Source organism: Elephantulus edwardii, unplaced genomic scaffold (assembly GCF_000299155.1).
Source record: "Elephantulus edwardii isolate Elephantulus edwardi_28Jun2011 unplaced genomic scaffold, EleEdw1.0 scaffold00155, whole genome shotgun sequence".
In the NCBI taxonomy this organism is placed as follows: domain Eukaryota; kingdom Metazoa; phylum Chordata; class Mammalia; order Macroscelidea; family Macroscelididae; genus Elephantulus; species Elephantulus edwardii.
The window spans coordinates 3,885,284-3,910,093 of record NW_006399905.1 but is presented as its reverse complement, the minus strand read 5'-3'; positions in this window follow the sequence as shown (position 1 = coordinate 3,910,093).

Genomic DNA, 24,810 nt, shown 5'->3' with positions numbered 1-24,810 from the left:
GGCTGTACATTGGCCATCTTTCTCCCAAGAAGCTCCTAAGGGGATTTGAACTGCCAGAAATGTGCTGCCTTTGGCTTGCAACTCCCTGCAGACTATGCCACTAAAACTCCCGAGAACTGCTTTAGGGAATATAAACATATATTTTCTGCAAACTATCAAAATAAAAGAAAAATCAGACCTTGAGAGTTCTAGGAAGATCACTGTATCAATTAATGGTATCATCTTTCTAACTGTAGAGGATTACTAGTCATTGAGTTGGAATCCACTCATAGCTGACCCTCCAGTGGATTTTCAGAGGCTGTAAATGTCATAGGAGGACATTGCCCATTGTTCTCCGGCAAAGCTGCAAATAGCCAGAGGGCGCCACCTTTCATTTAGCCATTTTCCCTTTGCCTGAACTCCATGCTTACATCAGTTTGGAATTTGGCCTTTGTCTGGCATCCTTGAGTAAGTTTCAGTCCAAAGATCAAGTATCAAGTCTTACATACTGCGCTGCCTTCACATTTTCCAGACTGTGGCGTTTGGTGCTAGCCAAATTTAGTTCAGTCTAACTTATGGTCATTCCTGGTCCAGAAGACTAGTGATGGACTGTGAGGAGCCTGGCAATGTCCTGGGCTAAAATTTCTCGGAGGCAATCTATCTGAACTCTTGTGTCATGCTGGCCAGTAACCACAAGCCTTGACATAGGGTTTGCATATACTACATTGTGAAGATTTGAGAAGGAATTAAGAAAAACCATAAAACCATCTAAATAATCTCATGAGCAATGCTTTGTACTATTTACATGTTGGAAAATGCTGTTTGGGATATATTGTTGTTGCTATGTGCCTTCAAGGAGGAACTGACTCGTAGTTGACCCTCCAGTGGGTTTCCACAAGAGGAGATTGCCCATCCTTCTCCTGAGGAGCATTTGGTGGATTCAAAAGGTGTGCCTTTGGGATTGCAGCGCAGTTTCTTACCTGAGAGCTCCCTTTGGAGAAATTAGGTTAAATAAAATTAACTCATTAAATTAACTCCAATAATTTCTTTCTCCTTTTAAAAAATATTGTGACTACTATTAAATTGATGTTATCAATTTATTTTCTCCCTTTAAAATTTTTAACTTTTTAAAAACATGGGTCCTGTGGAAGGTGGAGGATTAGAGAAAGAGAGGAAAAGTCTCAACAGAATGGATTGACACAGTGACTGTCACAGTGGGCTTGTGTGAGTGTAACAGGCTTCCTGTGGATGCAGTAGGCGAGGGCAAGGTTCTAATGTGTTGTTCATAGGGTTGCTATGAGTTGGCTTGAAGGCACCTACCAAGAAGCAACAGCTATACAGCTGAAGAAATATAATATGGAACACATTGGAGTGCTAACCAAAATGTTCGTGGTTTGAATCCACCAGTTGCTCCAAATGAGAAATATCGGCAAGTCGCTTTCCATTAAGACCTAGAACCTCAGAAACCTGAAAGAAGGGCATTAAGAGTCAGAGCCAGCATGATTGGCATTGGAGAGAGTAAACTGGAGTTACTGGGTGGCATTAACAGTGAAGTGCTTGACTTCCGGTGGAAAAATGGACAGCTTAACTTGCTGAGAAGTGTCTTCATAGACACTTGGCAATTCACTTTGTAAAGGTCACAACCTTGAAAATGATATGGAACAGTTGTACTTTGCTGCCATGACTTGGAATTGACTCAGTGGATGTTAACAACAACTAGAAAATTAAACTCGACTCATGGCTCATATTGTATTTCCACTGGCAGTTCTACAGTAGATAATTTTGAGTCAGTCATTTATGTGAAAGGAGATCAGTGCAAGTGGTAGATGAGAAGTGTTAGCTGGGATGTTCATAGGGCATTGTCAAAGTACAAAGGAAGGGCTCCAGGCCCACCATGGGTGCACAGTGGGTGGTGAAGGGCTGAGGAGAGGAAGGATCTCCTTGGAGTAGTTGTAGTATATGTATAATCTGAGTGTGTGTGGGGGGGGAAATGTAACCAATTTGGGAAAAAAGACTATTGTCTAGGATACCAATCTTCAGACATTCCATTTCTTTCATTTTTGTGGAATATTTTATTATGTGTTAGCAAATTCATTATGTTTGAGAATATTTTATTAATATTTACCTAGGAAATAAGTTCCCATTCAGCAGATTGTACACAAAGTGTTTTGTGATGTTAGTTGCTATTCGTGTAATGTGTAAGCCTTTCCCTATTTTCACCTCCTTTCCCAGTTTCTATCCAAACTTCATTCTTGCTTTGGGAAAAACAATCCATGTTTGGTTTCTTACTGGTTGAAGAGTACATTCCTCAGGGATGCTCCTGTTAATTATTCAGGTCAATCTAAATTTGTCAGGGACCTCTCTGGAGTGCTTGTAAAGCAACGATGTCAGTCTAGAGACCAAGTGTGTCTGATACAGGCCCTGGTCTTTGCAATTACTTGCTATGCATCAGAGAGCTGGACAATGACTAAGGATGATAGAAGAATTGATGCCTTTGAATTGTGGTGCTGGAGAAGAGTATTGAGCATATGACGGACTGCAAGGGAACAAACAGGTTTGTCCTGGACAAAAAAAAAAGCAAAGATTTTGAAGCTGGGTCTCATACACTTTCAGCAGTCGTTGGAGAAGGTTATCATGCTTGGAAGGGCCCAGGAGAGGAAGACCTTAGATGAGGTGGATTGACACAGTAATTGAGGTTATGGGGCTAGGTGTATCGGAGATGGTGAGATTGGCTCAGGATAGGACAGGGTGCAGAGCTATTCTGATTAGAGTCGCTATGAGTCACAGGCAATGTGATGGCCTGCAACAACAACAACAACAACAACAACAACAACAACAACAGCAGCAGCAATAACTGTCCAGTGTATAATGAATAAGAAAGCCAAAGACTGAGGAATTCATTCCTTTGAATTGTGGCATTTGTGAAGAATATGAAATATACCATTGTAAAAAGAGCAAGAGCCATGTGAAGAGTGCCATATTTGACTTTTACCAACTTCACAAGGGGGAACTGTCCCAATAACTGCACCAATAACACAAAACTGATTTCTATTAGGTCAGACATGTCCTCCACACTCCTATGCCTCCTTTTACTCATCTCAGTATCAATCTTACTGCTTTAGTGGGTCCAAGAGTGTTAGCTCACAGACCGCATAGAACCATACTGGAAGAGTAAAAATGTTATAATTCAGATTAATAGCAGAACGCAGTAATGGTAACTCCCAAAACATGCACACAGGCACCTCTGCCTCAGGTCAAGCCTCATGGATCTAAGTGTTCCCGAGTTCTCATTCCTGCCAATATTGACTTCTCATCCACAACTGTCCAACAAAGATCTCAATCCTGCAAACATTGGCTTATCTGCCACCACTAGCTGTCCAATAACGTTTTCAGTCCTGCCAATATTGGCTTTTCCCACTGAAAGTTTTTTCTCATCTCATGTTAATTCTCCAGTTCAGCCAGGGCTACTGCTGTTTCAAAGCATGCCCTACATTTCACCAAACTGGGAAGGTCTCGTTCCTCTTCTGGTGGGGGAAGAATTCTGTCTCTTCAACTGATTGGAAAGACTAGCCAATTCTCTTGAAGTCTGTTGAGACTAACCAGTCCCTTTGTGGAGAAGCCAACGTGCCTCACTCATATAGCCCCGCCCCTCCACATAGTCATCCATGCTGGAAAAGCCAAATTGACAGATAAACTCTAAAACCATGGACTATTAAAAGAACAAACAAACCTTAGATGAAGTCCAACTTGAATGTGCCTTAGGAATGAAGATGGTGAGACATACTTCCTGTGTGTTATCAGGAGGGGCCAAACTTTGGAGGAAAAAACCAGGCTTGGTAAACTAGGTCAGCTCAAAAGAGGAAGACCTTTAATGAGATGTGTTAACACAGTGGCTGAAATAGTAGGCTCAAGTACAGCAGGAGTAATTGTAAGGATGATGAAGGACAAGGCAGCACTTCATTCTGTTATGCATAAGATTGATATGAGTTGGAACAGATGAGAGAGCAACTAATTATGAGACCAATAACAATCTATTAATCTATTTTCCTTCCTTTCCCTTTCCTTGGTAACCATCCCAAAACACTGCTTGTACAGCAGCCCAGAATACGAGGTACATTGCAAAGAGGATATGGAGGAGGGGAGGTAGGTAGCTGTGCAACAGTGAGTGACTATTTTTAAAAAGTGAACTGGGGAGGAGGAAGGTAGGGAGCGGGTAATATGTACAACAATGAATGAATGAAAATCCAACTTTTTTGTAAACGTTCACTAAAATCACAATTTAAATAAAATTTTTACTTAAAAAAGAACATTGCTTTCTGCGTGGTGCACATTATGACTCTTTATAAAAGTGGTGGCTTATATTATTCTCAAAGTTCATAGTTTCCAGATGCACGTTGTCTTGGAAGTGGAGTGTCATGTATTATTTGTTCTTTTGTGATTGACTTATTCACATAGCATAATGTCCTCCAGATTCATCCATTATGTTTCCAGGACTCAACAGTATTCCTGTTGTAGTGTAGTATCCCATTGTATGTATCACCACAATTTGTTTATCCACTAACTGTTGATGGACATTTAGATTTCCATTTTCTTACAATTGTGAATAATGCTGTAGGGAGCATAAGTGTGCTATGATGCCATTGCTCTTCTATCTTTGGATATATACCTAGGAGTGAGATTTTGGGTCATATAGTATTTTTATTTTTTAGAAAGGGTCATACAATTTTCCATAGCTGTTGTTGTTGTTATATGCCATCGAGTTGCCTGCGACTCATAGTGACCCTATGTACAACAGCCCTAAACTCTGCTCTGTCCTGTGCCAATCGCACCGTCTCTGACACTCCCATCCCGATTACCCAGTCACTGAATCAATCCACCTCATAGAGGGCCTTCCCCTCCTGCGCTGGCTCTCCACCCTCCCCAGCATGATGTCCTTCTCCAAGGACTGGTCTCTTCTTGCAACATGTCCAAAGTATGTTAGACGGGGCCTCAGAATCCTTGCCATAGCTAGATTATTATTTTATAATCCTCAGAGATGTATAGGAGAGTTACAAGTTTCCCACAACTTTGACAGCATTTGAGGCATTCTGTGGTTTTGTTTATATGTTTGTTCTTTTTGTTTTGAGGGTGAAAGAAAATATAGATTTTTTTTTTTTAAGAAAAGATATGTCTCCAAAAGAGACTCTCCAAGAGAGGTCAATCTTGACAAGTGAAGGAAAGGAGAAAGAGCACTTTCTGTGGTTTCGATTGACACCAGTTTTGCAGATGTGAGGTGATAACAGATCATTGTGGTTTTGTTTTGCATCTCTCTGATGGCTAATGAAGGGCACAGTGATGATGGTGCAGGCCAGGGAGAAGTTTCCATTGGTTGTTCACGGGGTCACTATGAGTCATATTCAACAGCACCTAACAAAAACAGCAACAAAATGGCTAATGATCACGAGTGTTTTCCATGAGTTTGTTAGTCTCTTGAGTATCTTCTTTACTGAGTTGTTGGTCCTTGTCATTTGCTCTTTTTTAACTGTATTGTTTGTCTTTTTTTGTGGTAGAAGTGCTGACATTTTCTATATACTTTAGAGCTTAGACCACCATCATCTCGTTAGACCACCCTGTCTTGCTAGTTTTAAAATAAGCTATTTGGTTAAAAATCTTACTTGGTTTTGACGCACAGAAGACATTTGCTTTTTATTTTCTTTTTTTTTTCCCTTGACCTTTTTGTTCTGGTTTCACTTTTATGCATTATGATCAGATGCTTTGTATTGTGCTGATTTTTTTTTAATTTCTTGAGGCTTGCTCTTGGCCGAGAATATGGTCTATTTCGGAGAATGAACCATGTTCATTGGAGAAGACTGCGTAGCTTGGTTCTGTTGGGCGCATGTTACATATGTTTCTATGAGGTTAAGTTGATGGATTGTGTTATTTAGATCTTCTACTTCTTTGTTCAATTTCTAGTTGTTATGCTCATTCTTGAAAGTGGTATGTTAAAGTTCCTTATTGTTGTTGTAGAACTGCCTTATCATCAGGTATATAAATAATTATTATGGCTGTACCTTCTTGGTAGATTAACCAGTTAATAATTATATAATGTCCTTCTTTGCCTTTTAAAATGGATTTTGACTTAAAGTTTATTTTATAAAGAATTATCAACATCTCTCTTTCTCTCTTATGATTATTGTTTTCTTGTTATGTTTTTTTCTACCCTTTAGTTTTTAACCTATTTATGTCTATGTGTTTAAAGGTATGCATCTTGTGGGCAACATATTGATGTTCTGTGGGTTTTCCCTCCTTATTTTTCCACTCTGTTATTCTCTTTCTCTTGACTGATGTGTTGAAATAATTTACATTCAGTCTGATCATTGGTAGGTATGAATTTAATAAGGCAATTTTATTATGGTCTCGTGTGTATGTTTGCCAGCATTTGGGTGTGCCGGAATGGTAAAATACTGAAATGCCAGGCCACACCTAGTGTTTTGGGAGACTTAGTGTCAGCTGCATACCTCCTCTGGCTTATTGAGGAGAGGAAGGTATGGAGGGCTCCAGGCACTTGTGGCGGTTCTTTTGGGCCCACGAGGGGGTTGGCAGAGCAGACTTGCCAGATAACTGGGGATCTCTGGCCCAGAGTTTGCCAGCATTTGGGTGTGCCGGAATGGTAAAATACTGAAATACTGTCTTTCAATGTGTTTGTCCAAACATTCTTATGTCATATAGCCCTGGTGTGTCTACTTGCCGTATAGAGGTAACTTCTTGTTGCTGTGAAGCTGAACACTGTGACACTGATGTGTCAGTGCATTAATGGCTACCCATGGCGGACAATGTTTGCTGGAGTTACCTGATTAAAACAAGCTTGGAAGCAGGAGTGACATCCACTTCCGTAAATAGCTTACCACTGGAAACCCTATGAATCTGGAGAAAAGATGAAAGTCACACAAGTGTTGAGGACTTTTCTTCATAGGGTCCCCTATGACTCAATGGCACTTAACAACAATAACAACATGTGACTGTTAATAGTTTTCTTTGTTTCATTAAATTTTCTGTGCTAAGTTCCTTTTGCTTGTGGATCTCCTTTTTGTGTTCTTTGTTGTTGTTGATCTTGTTTAGTGAGCTTTGTAAATTTTCTTCAGCTTCACTTGTTGAGTAGCTTCTTTGTGGTTATGCTAAACTTACCGCCCCTCCTCTAGTTCAAAATGGGCTGTTATATCGATATTGCCTTAACTTTCGCTCTAGATGAAAGTTTTATAACTGCACTATGTTGTCTCCTTCCTAACTTATCCTTCTTTTTTTTCTGTCACACATTGACACTTCTTTTTTTTTATTAAAATTTTTTTATTTTATATTGGTTTGCATATAAAATTAATATACATTGCTTCATTCATATAAATTGTGTTTCGCACATTCTTTCACTCACAGTATGTGTCATATGCTCATTCCCATACATTGTGTTTTATAAAATTAATTACCACTAATCTATACCCACTATTGCCCCATCTTTTCAGGTCCCCACTGGATCGTTTCTAATTTCTTCACACTTCACTCCTTTCACCCACCAAGCTCTGTGACTCTACAATTTCCTCCTACCTGACTTGTTCTTTGTTTTCAGTCTATTTGACTTTTGAGGGTCAACGGAGAGGAGAGAAACCATCAAAAAGAGAGCTTAACATAATGGCAGCAACAATGGACTCAAACATGCCAATGATCATGGAGATAACACAGGTCCTGGCAATGTTTCATCCTGTTATAAAGTCATTATGAGTCACAGCCAACTCAACCAACACAGAATAAAGAAAGGTATAAAATAACAGGTGTTGCAAGCCCTGGCAATAGCATATATAGGCACTAAAGACAGGGAAGAAAGTGGCTTCCTGTGGAGAAAAGCAAGTAGACCAACTGAGTTGGACAGTTTGAGAATTGAGTTGAGAGAAGGGAATGTATGGGGCTGGGCAGGGCCTAGATCATAAGAAATCCTTTCGACTATTCATGCTTCGGACCCTGGATGACCAGGACCAGAAGGGTGACCTTGGTGATATTTTCGGCCGTCCTTGCTCTGGTCTGGTTCTATTTCCTGGACCTAAAGTTGTAGGATTGTGCTTGGGAGCTGAAGAGAAAGATACATCAGTGGGCCTGGCTTCCCATGTAGCCAAGACCTGCCATGAACCAGGATCAATTCTATGTTTGTTTTGGTCACTGGCAGTTCAATTGTAATAAGATAACTACCCATGTTGATAACTTACCTAATAGAATTCTATGCCTGTACAACGAATTAAATGTTTGACAAGGATATTGCAATAAATATTGAAATTAGAAGGCTTTGTTCTGCTCCTTAATAAAAGGTCTTAAACAAGTCAATAAGGCTGGGACTTCAGTGCATCTATTTTTTTTTTCCAGCCATTAGTTTTTATTATCTGATAACTGGCCAATATCTTCACTACCTGATAATGGTAACACAACTTGTCTTCCTTAGCTAATAAATTAAGCACTTATTAGCATACATAAAATCTAATAGTAAATAAAACAAGATAATTCATAGACTAATTATTCCTCTATATCTATTTTGAATAAACTTCTTATTATGATTTGAACAAACATTTACAAAGTAGATTTCCCATTCAACTATTCACACTTTAGTGTATAACACTAATTACATACGTACAATTTAATTGCCCTTTCCACAGTGCATCTATTTTTAAATGAAGGTTTCAACCTGATGGTGCCTATATCTCTTTCAGTTTTAATTTCACAAATTCTGCTGTGCTGACTACAGCTCATTGCAACCCTCTGAACAACAGATCTGAGCCTTACCTTATGCTACACCATCCTCACAATCTCCTACATACTTGAACCCACTGTTACAGCCACTATGGAAATCTATCTTGTTTTCTCTGACCCTCTACCTTTCTCAGCATGATGTCTTTTTTCAAGGCTGGCCTGTATTGACAACATATCCAGAGTTTGTGAGACAAAGCTTCACCATTTTTTGCTTCTAAAAAATACATGGTTATACTTCGTTCAAGCCAGATTTGTTTGCTCTTTGGCAGGTCATGGTATATATAGTACAAAATCTGCCAATACCACAGTTATAAGGACATTCTTTTGTCTTCCGCATTCATTGTCCAACTTGCAGATGCATATGAAGCAATTGGAAAGATCAATGGATGAATCAGGTACACCTTAGTCTTAAACTGATATCCTTGTTCTCCAGCACTGTGCAGAGGTCCTTGGCATCAAATTTTCCGATTGCAGTGTGTCTTTTGTTTTTTGGACTGCTGTTACCATGGGTGTTGACTGTGGACCCAAGTAAAATGAAATCATTGACAACTTCAATCTTCTCTCTCTCTCCCATGATGTTGCCTATTGGTCCAGTGGTGGGGATTTTTGGTTTTTTTTTTTGGTGTTGAGATGTAATCCATATTGAAGGCTGTAGTCATTGATCTTCTGCTTTAAGTCCTCTTCACTTTTTGCAAGTGAGGTTGTGCCATCTGCGAAAGCAGGTTGCGGATACGTCTTCCTCTAATTCTGACACCACATTCTTCTTTATACAGTTCAGTTTCTCAAATGATTTGTTCAGCATGCAGAATGAATAGGTAGATATGGAGAAAGGCCACAGCCATGACACACACCTTTCCTGATTTTAAACCGTGTATTGTTCCCTTGATCTGTTGGGACAACAGCTTCTTGGTCTTTGCATGTACAGGTTTTGCACGAGCACAATTTAGCATCTGGAGATTCTCATTCTTCCAAATGTTTTCCATAATTTGTTCTGATCTACAAAGCCTTTGCATAGTCAATAAAACACAGATAAACATCTTGCTGATATTTTCTGCTTTTAGCTAAGATCCATCTGATGCCAACAATTATGTCTCTGGTTCTATGGATCACTTGAGTCCAGCTGGAATTTCTGGCCATTTTCTTTCAACGTACTATGCTAGTCTTTTAAAATAACTCTCAGCAAGATCTTGTTTGCATGTAATAATAATGATATTGTTTGATATTTCTGCACCCTGTTGGATCACCTTTCTTCTGGAATGGGAACAAAGATGGACCTCTTCCAATCAGTTGGCCAGGTAACTGTCTTCAAGATTTCTTGGCATAGTCTAGCGAGCATGTCAAGGGCTGCATCGCTTAGTTGAAATGCGTCAACTGATACTTCATAAATTTCTGGGCCTTACTTTTTTTTGCCAATGACTTCAGTGCAGCTTGAGCTTATTACTTACTCTGTTATCATTAATTCTTGGCACACAGCATAAGCATAAAAATAAAGAATTATCTAATTAGGATAAATTCTAGTACAATGAAAGAAGGCAGATATGGAATTTCATGTCATTTAATGGTCTCAGTCACAGAACTGATAACATTCGTGAAAAGTTTTATATAAAGTGCTGTTGTTGTTATGTGCCATCGAGTCGCTTGTGACTCATAGAGACCCTATGTACTAACAGCCCTAAACCTTGCTCTAACCCTTGCCAATCTCACTGTCTCCGACATGCCGACCCCCATTACCCCAGTGATGGAATCGATCCATCTCATCGAGGGTCTTCCTCTCCTGCGCTGTCCCTCCACCCTCCAAAGAATAAATCATCAGCAGAGAACTGCCAGAAGTCCAGGCTGGGTTTAGAAGGGGTCATGGTACTAGGGATATTGTAGCTGATGTTAGATGGATCTTAGCTGAAAGCAGAGAATACCGGAAGGATGTCTATCTGTATTTCATTGATTATGCAAAGGCATTTGACTGTGTGGATCATAACAAACTGTGGCTGACTCTGAGAAGAATGGGAATCCCAGAACACTTGATCGTGCCAATGCAAAACCTATACTTGGACCAAGAGGCAGTCATCAGAACAGAGCAAGGAAACACTGCATAGTTCAAAACTGGGAAAGGCGTATGCCAGGGATGTGTCCTATCTCCATACCTTTTCAACCTGTATGCAGAACAGATTATCCGAGAGGCTGGGCTCTATAAGGAGAAGTGTGGCATCAGGATTGGTGGAAGATCTATCAACAATCTACGTTATACAGGTGACACAACCTTGCTTGCTGAAACTGAGGAGGACTTGAAATGCTTGCTGCAGAGGGGCAAGGACTGCAGCCTTCAGTATGGATTGAGGTTCAATGTCAAGAAGACAAAGATTCTCACCACTGGAACAATTGGCAGCATCAGGATGGATGGTGAAGAGATTGAAATTGTTAACAACTTTAGTCGGCTTGGCTCCACAGTCAACACTCTTGGCACCAGTAGCCAGGAAATAAAAAAAAACGTATCACAATGGGGAAGTCTGCTGTTAGGGACCTCTCCAGGGTACTGAAGAGCAATGGTGTCACTCTGGAGACTAGGGTGCATCTGATACAGGCTATGGTCTTTGCAATCACTTGTTATGCATCAGAGAGTTGGACAATGACTAAGGAATATAGAAAGACAACTGATGCCTTTGAGCTGTGGTGCTGGAGAAGAGTATGGAATGTACCCTGGACTGCCAAGAAAACAAACAGATTCATCCTGGAGAGGGTTAAACCAGGCTGCTCCTTGGAGGCAAGGATTCTGGGGCTTCGTCTGACATACTTTGGACATGTTGTAAGGAGGGAGAGGTCTTTGGAGAGGGACATCATGCTTGGGAGGGTGGAGGGACAGTGCAAGGGGGGAAGGCCCTCTATGAGGTGGATTGATTGAGTGACTAGGGTAATCGGGATGGGTGTGTCGGAGGCAGTGAGTTTGCACAGGATAGAGCAGGGTTTAGGGCTGTTGTACATAGGGTCGCTATGAGTCACAAGCGACTCGATGGCACATAGCAACAACAACAACATGATGAAATGATGAACTTGAGTTTTTTCTTCCTCTTTTTTTTGAGGGAGGTGTGCAAAATTGAAATAATAAGAGCAATTATTATAAGACTGCTCCCGATAATAGTTTTTAAAAATATATCAAATTTGTTTAACTGTAGTTATTTTCATTTAAATAAAAATTTAGTATTAAATTATCTATTCAACAAAAAAAAGAGCATTTTTAACCCAACTTTTCAGTAGGTTTGGAGTCGTTTCCAGCCCATAGCAATAATCAGCCGACCCAGAATTCTTGTTGTGTGGACTGTTCTAGATTCTCCAGTAGAATACACTGTGCGGGAAAATGCTTAAATGACAGAGAACTGATTTCTAAACTTCAGGACCTCTTTACACATTGAAAAGTTATTGAAGAGACCAAAAACCTTTTGTTTATGTGCATTTTATCAATATTTATCATTTATAAATTAAACTGAGAAAACATGGGTTTTATGAAAAATTTATTGAAAGGGAACAATAAAACCATCACATATTAATATAGATTATATAGTTTTAATAAAAATAGCCATTTTTCAGAGTACAAGTGTTTAGTAAGCCAAGAAATATTTTAAGGTTTTATATTTCTGCAAATGTTTTTCATATGACTACTGTAAGAAGCTGCGCTGCAATCCTGAAGGCACATGGTTTGGAGCCACCAGCTTCTTTTAGGGAGAAGGATGGGCAGTCTCTCCCATGCAATTGACTGCTTGTCTCTGAAAACCCACCAGAGAGTCAGCTATGGGTCAGTTCTGATTTAATGGTACACAACAACAATATAAAAGATAGCTGGATATTATTGTCTATTTCTGCACCTAATCTCTAATTTGCATATGTCATGTGGACTCTGGAAACTTCCAATTCAATTGTGAGAAAATGAGAAGAAAAGAACTAAATAAAGCCTTGATTATTGTTGTTATGTGCCATAGAGTCAGAACTGACTCATTACTGACCCTCCAGTGCTTTTTTTAGAGGGAGCTCTGGTGGCCTAGTGGCAAGAAGCTGCCTGCAATTCCAAAGGCACGTGGTTTGAGGCCACCAGCTGTCTCATGGGAGAAGCGTGGGCAATATCCTCCCTTTTTGCGTCTGAAAACCTGTGAGAGGGTCAGCTATGGGTCAGTTCTGACTCTATGGAACACAACAACAACTAACACACGCGTATCTTTCTCCCATGGAATAAGCTGGTGGATTTGAACCACCTGCATTTGGGTTGGCAGTACAACTCCTTACCCACTAAGCAACCAGAGCTCCCTAGTGGAATTATAAAAGAAGTTTGACTCACAGACGTCCTGTTGGTTTTATCTATTTGCTTGAGACTTAGAGCTCCTATAGGCCATTTTGAGAATGATATAGAAACTGGCTCAAAAGAAGTTACACCCCGAGGAAGACAGAGTCTGGGCGCAGGTGAAGGTGGTCAGTAAACATGGAATTAGTGACATCTTGGCCACAGAATGAAGAGAGTGGTTGAGACACTGGTGTGAACAAGGTGGGTGAAGGTGAGACACCCTGGTCCAGGAGGCATTTGAAACAGACTAGCAAAGCTCGTCATCAAAGAGAGGTTTTCTGGACCTCAGAACCGATTTTATTGGCTAGAATAGAGTAAAAACCGGGATATAAAGAGAACATGGCCACAGAAAAGGAGGCCCATTGAGGGAACACATCAAGCAAGCTGTTTTGAGTCTGCATGTGATGGAGGATGAGGTGTTGAGCCAAGAAGCTCCAAAAGATCATTAAAATGTATTTAAATATGAGAGGCCATCAAGTCTGTTGGTTGTCATGCTTTACAAAAAAAGAAGAGTTCCTTCTCAAATGGAATCTTGTATAAAGCCTGCTGTCTGAAATCTGGAGGAGCCAGTTGTTGCTCTGCGAGACGTTGGGAAGCGGGGCTGTGTGGCCAGGCTCTCTTCCTCTGGCTCCTTGGCCAGCCTCAGGCAGTCCTGAGCCACGGCCTGGAAACCCCGACTTGCAGGGGAAATAACGAGCTGTGATGGCATGTACTCTGAGGCTCGGTGACCCTGCGTGCATCAGAGCAGAACCGTGTGCCCTGGGCTCTGTGACTACTTTTTCAGAAACAGATTTTGAGATCTTTCTTCTGAGGTGCTTCTGCATGGACTTGAACATCCAGCCTTCTGAGTAGTAGCTGCCTGAGCGTTTAACCATTTGTGTTACCATGGAACTCTTAACACTTCAAGAAGAAGGGGACAGTAGATGCGGGGAAGGGAGCGTGGTGTGCTGCCAACCTAAAGGGAGACGTTTTCAATCCACCAGCAGCTCCATTAGAAACAGATGGGCAGGTTCTTCCTGTGCAATTTACAGCTGTGAGTCAGTCAGTTCTGCCTCTGCATCTCTTCTAGAGAAAGCAGGAGGATCACTACTCTGGCTGCAAACAGTCTGCAGAGCAGAACACAGATTCTGTGTTCTGTCCCCTGAGACCATGTTGGAAAAGATGGGAGACAGGAAAGGCCCGATGGGATTGCGCCTCCATGAGAGGCCCCATAATATAAAGTCCTGCCTGTACTTGTATCTGTGGGGCGAGACACCATGAGGAAAGGATGGTGAGATGAATGAATGAGAGGTGACACTCAGGGGGAGGGCTCCGATCTGGGTCTTCACCACTGGGTAGACTGTTCACATGATGACATTAGTTAAAAGTAAGGGCTTAATAAGAGCCAACATTACTTAGGCCCTTATTATATGTTAGGAAGCTCTGGTCGCCTCTTCTGTGAGGAGTTGCACGAGAACCTAACAGTAGCATCTGTCTGGTGTTTGGAGTCGACCAGCTGCTCTGCAGGAGAAAGATATACAGTCTCGTTGCATATGATTTACAGCCTCAGAAAAGCAGCTGGAGGGTCGACTGTGAGTCAGTTCTGACTGGATGGTAATTAGAGCTTTGAGTCTTACTCTTTAGTTAGCCTTTTCTAAAATGATCCAGTTTAATCTTTACAAAACTACTTTGAAGTTCTATCATTTTCCACATTTTATGGAAACTGAGGCTTTAGAAAAATAAAGTAACTGATGCAAACTTGGCCTGGGTCTTTGAGTCTTACTCTTTAGTTAGCCTTTTCTAAAATGATCCAGTTTAATCTTTACAAAACTACTTTGAAGTTCTATCATTTTCCACATTTTATGGAAACTGAGGCTTTAGAAAAATAAAGTAACTGATGCAAACTTGGCCTGGGTAGTGCATGGTGGAGTCAGGCCTTGAACTTTGGTCTGGCCTAAGCAGTCAGTCCAGATCCAGGTGCTGTGATCTTAAGTGAACCTGATTTAGGAAGGAAGATAATGATGTAATTATTTCCTTCATTCCTCTAACTGTACAGTCAACAAACAAATATCTGTAAAGTGCCCACAAAGTGCCCCACAGGTTTTGGGGCTTTAAGTACAGTCCCTGACCTTGGGAAGCATCTTCTTAATAATTGATTCTTAGAGTTCACAGGACGCAGGGAGAGAGATCTGAGAGAGGGACAGAGTCTGAACTGGCCAGACTGCTTTGGAAATGTAATCAGACCACTGATAATAGAACAGAATTTAACTTACAAACTAATAAAGTAATGAAAAGCCCTAAAAAATGTCATTCTGTATTATTGTGTTAGTTTATATTTTCTTCTTTGAAAAATCAATACTCACATAATCTCACTTATTCATTGCCATTGATCCTGAACAGACTCACAGCTGACCCATCAGTGGGTTTTCAGGATTGTAAATCACACAGGAGGAACTCTTTCTCAAGCAAAGCAGCTGGTGGATTCGAGCTGTACGTTTTTGGGTTGGCAACACATCTCCTTAACCACTAGGCCACCAGGGCGCCATAGAATATAGAATATAGAATATAGAATATAGAATACAGAATACAGAATACAGAATACAGAATACAGAATACAGAATATAGAATATAGAATCTAGAATAGTAACATTAAAATGAAAATACTGTAATACATAATCAGTAGCACTAAAATGGGGAAAATTCTGCTGTTAAGGATCTCTCCAGAGTGCTAAAAGAAAAAGCAATGATGTCACTTTGGTGATTAAGGTGCACCTGGTCTGGACCATAATCTTCTCAATTGTTTGCTATGCATTTGAGACCTGGATAATGAATAAGGAAGACAGAAGAGAATCAATGTCTTTGAGTTGTGATGCTGGAAAAGAGAGGGTGAAAGCAGGTTGCTCCTTGGAGGCAAGGATTTTGAAGCTCCGTCACACACTTGGGCATGTCACCAGGAGGAACCAGTCCTTGGAGAAGGACATCATGCGTGGGAGGGTGGAGGGACAGTGCATGAGTGGGAGACCTTGGATGAGATGGTTGACACAGTGGCAGTGGGGTCAAGGTGTCAGAGTTGGTGAGGGTGTCTCCAGACAGGTCAGGGTTCAGAGCTATTGTTCATAGAGTTGCTATAAGTCCTAGTTGACTTGATAGCACATAATAAGAAGAAGCACTGAAATGACATTCTACTCTGCTGGTTTCAGAAATTCCCAATAGAAAACTTCTTGTTGTTGTTAAGTACTGTTAAGTTCATTACAGCTCATAGCAACTATGACTTGATCTGAACCTTGTCCTATCCTATGCCGTCCTCATCAACTGTCACGTGGTTTGAATCCACCAGCTGGTCCATGCAGAAAGATGGCAATCATCTCCTGTGCAATGTATTGCCTCTGAAAACCCACGGGAGAGTCACGAATAGTCAGTTCCAAACTTGATATTATATAACAAATGGAAGACTAGTTGGATAAAAGTCTTTCAGACTTTAAATGAATTTTTAAATGGCTATCAACAGTACTTTCAAATATCTTAAGCACTGTGGTAATCACTGTTGATGGTTTATCAATTGCCCATTCCTTTTTTCCACTTGTTAACAGAAAACCCTGTTTTTACTCAAGTATCTGGTGGCTATGTGTATTCAAAAGGCTGGCCTCCTCTTCAGCCCCAGAAGGTCAGTCTTGACAGGTAAAGACTCAGTGAGGTAATTCTATGACTGTCCAAGTTCAGAAACACGCACATAGGCAATTCTGGAAAGAGAGAGATGAGAAACATATGAGGACAGTTATGTGCCTCTGCTGATGGACGATGCAAAGGAAAAAACTACATGTGATACCTGGATCTGTGGCAGCAATGTTGTGAGCCTGGGGTGAGCCAATGTGAGGAAGCAGAACTGGGAGGATACAAAGTTTGTGTTGCTGAGTTCCTGAACCAGCAAACTCTGGAGCTGCCCTATGGCTTGAACTTTTTGTGTGACAATACATTTTTCTTATTTATTAGAAATGTATTGGTCTCTTGTTATTTGCTGTATAAAGTAGCCTAAACCATATCGTTACTCTTGTTGCCCTATTTAGAAGAGTAGTTGATGAAACAGTCACTTAAAATACAAATCGTTTTGCTTTTACGCGGTAAGATACATTTTCACAAGGATCCTCTTGGGGAATGGAAACTAGATCAGGCTTTCTTTTCTGCTTGTGTCCCACAGATGTACCTGCTGAAAGTGCATAGCTATATGCAGAACAGTGTTCAAAGATTGCATGATGCAGCTGCAAATTTCCACTTATTTAGGTTACTGTTAATGTTTCATACTGGGTGAAAAATGCCTGTATGCATTTTTGGTATTTCTAATTTCAGACATCTGGAAACATTACATACATAAGGTAAAGCATTTTATTGTGTGTTCATCAAATTTTTGGCTAGATCCATCTTGTATCTCTGATTTTAAAGGAAAACAATTGAAAAAATGATTGAAAGAAAACTTTCTATGTCGTTTTTGAATATGTCTGGTTGATTGGCAGACTGAGAGAACAAACTATTGATAATCTATGTCAAAGAGAATATAAAGATCAAGGGTTCAATTTAGATGATTTATATGAAAAAAAAATTGGGGGGAAAAATAAATTCTTGTCAACGTTTTTCCCTATCTTTTAGTAAGCTGCACCACTAACAGAGAAGTCTACCAGTTGCTTCATGATGGTAAGATGGGCAATCTCTCATCATGATTCACATCTAGAAACTTGATAGAAGGTTGGTATGAGTCAGTGTTTCTCAAAGTCACTCAACTTGGAAAAAGAGGCCCTGAGCTGGGAATGTTTCCATATTGGAAACCTGGATTCTATTCCCAGCTAACGTTGTTGTTATGGCCCGTTCAGATGGAACAGACTCATAGTTGACCCTCCAGTGGGTTGTCAGAGGCAGTAAACTGCATGGGAGTTGAATGTCCGTCCACCTTTCTCCCATTGAGCAGCTGGTGGATTTGAAGTGTGTGCCTTTGAATTGTCAGTGCAGCTCCTTACCACTATGAAGTTCAAGTTCACCAGCAGTTTGTTCCACTGGAGAAGGATGAGTAATCTCTGCCTGTTTAGTTTATTGTCTCTGAAAACCTGCTGGAAAGTCAGCTATGAGTTGGTTCTGAGATCCAATTCAACGGCACACCACCACCACCACCATTAAATATCTGTCAGTGGAAGTTTCAGTGGAGATCCCAGACTAAGAACAGGAAGAAACACATAGTGATCTACTTCTGAAATCACCCAATGAAAATAATTCAGAGAGTAACAGCTTGGCCTGCAGCTGGTCACAGTGATGGTGCACAGCCAGGCAGTGTTTAGTTACACTGTTCATGAAGTCACCATGAGACAGAGGGTAATGGTCTCTAATAACAGTGACAGCCAATAACAACCTGACATGTTCACTCCACCTCTACTCAGGTCCAATTCAATGTCTATGCTGATGGTCCATCAGACAACAGCCCTCGATTTTCTTAACCTCTTCACTTCAAGGATCTAGGTCCTCACTGTGTTTCAGTAAACTATGCCCCTGGCCACATTTATGACTTTACCTTAGCTTGGAACAGTTGATGGTCTGAAAGTATAAACATCATAACTCCCCATTTCTCTGCAACTTCCCTTTCTCATGTCACAGCAGGCAGCATGATATATTGGAAAAACAAAGCACACGTTTTAGAACCAAACAGATCTGCATTTAAATATTGGTTCTGCCACTTGGTAGCTGGGTGATCTTTAGCAAATTACATTTCTGAGCTTCAGTTTCCTCATCTGATAAGGAGGGATAATAACACTTAACTTTGCAGGATTAAAATATGGATTATATATAATTGAAAATGTTTGGCAACATATGTAATCTCAGTAAAGCTAGTATCTCCTCTTCACTCATTCTCATCTCTGTTATGGATTGAGCTGTGTCCTTCTAAAATAAGTGTGGGGATCCTAACTCTAATACCCAGGGGGATGCTGATGGCATAGTCTATAGGAAGTTGCATTGTTAACCCAAAGGGCATAGCTTTCTGGCAGGTCAAACCTACCATCAACCACAATGATGTGCAGAACGACGGGCAATGTCATCTCTTGAGATTTGTAGCCTCCAAAACCCAATGGAGGGTGAGCTATGAATGAGTAGGTTACAATTTAAGGGCAGTGATAATGAGACACCAACGAGTATAATGTAATGCAATCCCATTCCATAAGATAATCTCGTGAAACACAGTTAAACTCGTATGACCTGGTTGAGGTCATACCAATTCAGAGTGGACCCTAAATCTAATCATGTCAATTTAAAGGACAGCATAAGCACAGAGAAGCTAGCAATTATTGAGAACAGAGACACCGGATAGGATTGTTTAGGGACATCAGTGAGCCAGGGGGTAAGAGGTTGCATTGCCAACCCGAAGGTAGGCAGTTCAAATCCACCAGCTGCTCCCAGGGGAAAGATGGACAATCTTCTGTGCTATTTATAGCCTCTGAAGAGTTGCTGGAAAGTCAGCAATGAGCGGGTCCTGACTCTATGGCAATGAATGAATAGGATCCCTATGAATCAGGGAATGCCTGGGGCTCCCAGTGCATATGCGTGTGAAAGCAGGACAATGACTAAAGGAAGACTGAAGAACTGAACTGATGCCTTTGAATTGTGGTGTTGGCAAAGAATATTGAAATAGCACGGATTAAACAAAGAACAAGTCTATCTTGGCAACGCAGCCTGAATGCTCCTTAGAGGTGTGAATGGTGAGACTGACACACATGGGACATTTGGCCAGGAGAGGGAAGACTCTGTAAAAGATCATGCTTGGAAAAGTGGAGGGTCAGTGAAAGAGAGAAAGATCCTCAGTGAGGTAGGCTGGTGATACAGTGCTTGCAACAGGGAAGAACCTGAGGCTGGCACAGGACTGAGCAAGGTTTCCATCTATTGTACCTAGGGTTATCATGAATTGGAGCTGACTTAGCCAGTGAAAGAGAGGGTGGACCTCAGTGAGATAGATCTGCACAGTGACAACATTGGCCATGACAGAGGTCATGAGGCTGACAAAGGCTAGGACAGGGTTCTGATACATTATTCACAGGATCACTATGAGTCATAGTCGTCTTGAGGGCATCTCACAACAGCCACAGACAAGCTGGCATGACAGGGAAGTGCATTTGAATGTATAGTCTCCTTTGCTGCAAGAGAACAGATTTCTGTCTTTACAGCCTCATGGAGCTCTAATGACCTAGTCCATAAGGAGTGTGCACTGCTCACCAGAGACTATGCCTCTCCAGCAGTCTGAACCCACCAGTAGGGAGGTTTTTCTCAGAGGGGGAAGATGGGCAATCTCCTCCCTTAGGACTTACAACCTGAGAAACTCAAAAGTTGGTTCTGACTCAATGTCAATGAGCTGAGTGAGATTTAAAGCAATACTTTATGTAACACCATATTTATTTAAAGAAAGGTGACTTTCGATATTCAAACGCCTTTGAATATTTAAAACCACATTACCCAGCAACAATAGCGGCAAACAACAAATGCTGGTGAGGTTGTGGAGAGATTGGAACTCTTATTCACTGCTGGTGGGAGTGTAAAATGATATAATCACCATAGAAGGCGTTTTCTCAAAAAGTTGGAAATAGAAATACCATTTGACCCAGCAATTATACTACTGGGAATATACCCTAAAGAAACCAGAGCCACGATTCAAACAGATGTGTGCACATCCATGTTTATTGCTGCGTTATTCAGAGTAGCAAAGAGATGGCAGCAACCCAAGTGCTTATCAACAAACGAATGCATAGAAAAACTATGGTAAATCCACACAATGGAATACTATGCAGCATCGAATTAGTCATTTACAATGAAATAGCAAAATCTTACCCAACATGGGGGGTGTTAAGAACATTATGCTAAGTGAAATATCTCAGTCACAAAAGGGCAAATACTGCATAACACCACAGTTGTAAAATAGGACAGACATGGGAGGAGTGTTGGGGAGGGAATTAGAACAGATGAGGGGAATAACTGTCCAAAAGGAATATATGATTATGCATTTACATATGAGAACAATCTGGAACAGTGAAGCTTTGCCGAGTGGGCAGGAGGGTTGATAAAAATGTTCGACAATGAATAAAAAAGGAAAAATACCACATTACAGAAACTTGTACGCCAATGTTCATAGCAGCGTTATTCATCATCACAAAAACATGGAAATAGCCCAGATGTTCAACCATAAAAACAAATGGATTGAGAAGTTGTGGTACATTCATACAACAGAATACTACACAGCACAAAGGAACAATGATTTTGTAAATTACTACCTAATTTGGGAAGGACTGGAGAGCATTACACTGAGTGAACTAACTCAGTCCCATAAAGACAAATACAGTATAAAACCATAATTGTAGAATTAGTATGGGTGGGGTGGTGGAGTGGTGGTGTTAACTGTAGAGTTGCACAATTCGATGGGTAGAAGGGTGAAGAAAATGGGAAGGATCTTTTGTGAAAAACAATATATTCAAACTTTGAAAATAAATCAGCATAAAAGTAAAAAAAGAAATAATGTAGAATATTTTGTTATAGCAGACAAGGAAATCACAACATCCTCATACCTACTAACTTTATACTTAATATTTCAGAAAAGATGCTAGTCTCGTCGTGTCCCTCTGTCTACCCCCACCTCTTCCATATCCTGACACTCTCCCAGCATTGCTCCCATGCTGCCATCACTTGGGGTCCAGCTCCCTGAAATGAAACAATGCTTCAGTTGCTCCCATTTGCCTCCAGGCTGCTCAACGCATTTAGGTTGGCAAAGACGGCCCTGGGCATTTCTGGTTTGGGGAGCTTGGAATTGTAGTCAACTCCACAGCACATAGCAACAACATGTTTAAAATATAATGCCAAAGCATGGTTACAAAAGTAATGGACTATTCAAATATTTATGTTTGGAAGACATACCCTAGCCCTGAAGTTGTCTTCTATGTGAAAGAGAGTCCATTAGCAAACTAGTGGAGTCATTAATTAGGCTGGTGAGTTTGGAAAGAGAAACTGGGCAAGCACTGTCTTCCGTCTTTTGTCCTTCAGACATTTTCCTGGGCTTGAGTCTTAGAGCTACTGCCTCCTTCCCTTCACCAACTTGGGATGTTCTAGGTCAAGTCCTGCCCATGACTGATGGGTATGTCTGTCTGCATTAGGACATGGAAGTGCATTTGCCTTAAGATGCAAGTTATATTCTCCAATATAAGCACAGGGAGTAACCACAATAATACTTTGCCATTTGTTTGTCAGTTCTTAATTTGTTTAAAAATCAGGTGGTGGACTGAATTCTGTTGGGCTCCCTTAAATTCCTAAAATTTAAATTTAGTAGGTTATGGCTTTTAGTTTAAAATATTGTTATTGTTATTGTTGTGTACTGTCGTGTTGGGATTGACTCAAAATTGATTCTCCAGTAGGTTTTCAGAAGCAGTAAACCACATGGAAGAAGCATGTCCATCTTTCTCCCACAGAGCAGCTGGTGGATTCAAACCATGTAGCTTTGGGCTGGTGGCTCAACTCCTTACCATCCAAATATCAATCTTTCTTTTTGAAAATATTATATTACAGAGAGGCTTCAAAGAAGAATGGCTCTACTTGACTGAATTGTACAACTGGTGGCCTCAAACCACATGCCTTCAGGATTGCAGCACAGCTTCCCGCCTCTAAGCCAAGAGAGCTCACTTGAATGAATTATAAGACAAAAGAAAGCAGAGAGCATAAATACCCCACACAGAGTACCAATAGTGAGAAATGAGTAAAGGTACCAAGAAAATATATCTGTAGAAGTAATAAATTAATACATTTTAAGAGTTAACTAAAATTATAGGTATAATTTAAGCTGCCCTTGAAAACCGAGGGATAATTAATTAATAATAATGTGTTAGGAAGAGGATAAAGCACAAAAGGATATTTTTTAAATTATCTTTTGGAAAGGAATGAGTAATAATCTATAGTATATTAACAAGAGTAGACAGAGAAAAAGCTTTCTGAAACCATCTGCTTAGATAATCTTTTTTTTTACAAGAAGCCTTTTATTTCCTCAATCATCCAGCAAACTTTACCTCAGAGCAGTTATAAGGCATCTTTTCCTTTATTAATCCCCCCAGCAAAACCTTTAACTGTAGCCTTTAGAAATCTCTAGGATTACTCTGGTTAGACCTTGTCACAATCTCTTCACAGCAGTGCCACAGTCTCTTCATAGTGTCTCCACCATCATCCTCACCTTCTTTAGTGTGGAAAACACTCTTTTATATTGTTCTCACAGCTGTTGATGATTTGCATGGCCATGTATTCACAGATAAGGTAGCTAAAGATCTTTCTCCAAAATGAGGGTTAACACAATGGCTAAAAAGGCTATTTTCAAGTGTTCTGTCACTCCAGTGACTTTTTTAAAAAAATAATTTTAATGAGCATTTACAGAGATTTTGGATTTCCATTCATTCCTTGCTGCACTTCTCTCCCCTCCCATAGATAATCTTAAGTACACAAAACTGCAGAGAATGCTCAAAATCCTCTTCTCACAGAGATTAAATACCAGTACAGTTAGAGAAAGACATATAAGGAAAATATGGGTGTTTGAGATTTTTTGAAATAAAAATGACATGACAATTTTGAAAAGAGGGAGATAAAAGATAATTTTTAAAAATGTATTATTAATCAATGTAAATTTACAGAGACTTCGAATTTCCATTCACTTATTTTTGCACTTTTCTTCCCTCCCAACCCTCCCCCAAGATAATTTTAAAAAGAGAAGATGAAGGGAAGATGAATAAAGCTAACTTTCATGAAATAGATTTCAGCATGGTTTGTAAATATAGTATTTCAAGTGAAATTTAAAATAAGTAAAGTTCTATTCATTACAAAGTTGATACAGTGATTAAATAAAACATAGTATTTCTATTGCGGAAACCTAATCCAGTGGATTTTATACTGAATTTTATTTTATTTGTAGGACAGAGAAAGGAAAAATGAAAGGACAACAAAACTAGCAATCCCTGTGCTCGGTGATGTGATTCAGGTAGTCAGGGCACAGATATCTTTTCAGTCCTGTCTGGCCATCTGTGCATCGCTGTTTGCAGGTATAAAGTTGAAAGCGTAGATTTGAGGCCCTTTGGGATTACTAGGCCAGGCACTATGAATTTCTCATTTCTAACGTTAGTTCAGTGGAGCTCTGGTGGTGTAGTCCATAGGGAGCTGTGCTGCCAACCCTAAGGTAGCACCTCTCTGGAGGTTCAAATCCACCAGTGACTCCTCAAGAGAAAAATGAGCCCTCTTTTCCCATCACAGCCTCAGAAACCTGCTAGCAGGTCAGCTATGAGTTGCTTCTGACTCTGGCAGTGAGTTGAGAGGAGTTGAAATTTAGACCAGTTTCATGTCAAAATCAAAAAGCCAAACCCTTTGCGGTGGAGTTGATAGTGACCCTAGGGGACAGAGTAGGCCTGCCGCATAGAGTTTCTGAGGATGTGGAAGCAGACAGCCAGTATCTCTTCCCCTGAGTGGCCAATGTTTTTAAACCACCTATGTTTAAGCAGGTAGTCAGATTACAATGACTCACAGCAACTCTATGAACAACAGATCTGAACCCTGTGCCATCCTCATCATCTCGGATAAACTTGAGACCGTTGCTACAGTGACTGTGTCGATTCATCTGTGGACAGTCTTCAGTTCTGTTCTCTCAGCTTTGACAGAGCCTTCAAGCTTATCTCCAGCATCTTTTCTCCCTCCTTCAGAACAAGAATCCTTGAGATATACATACGTAC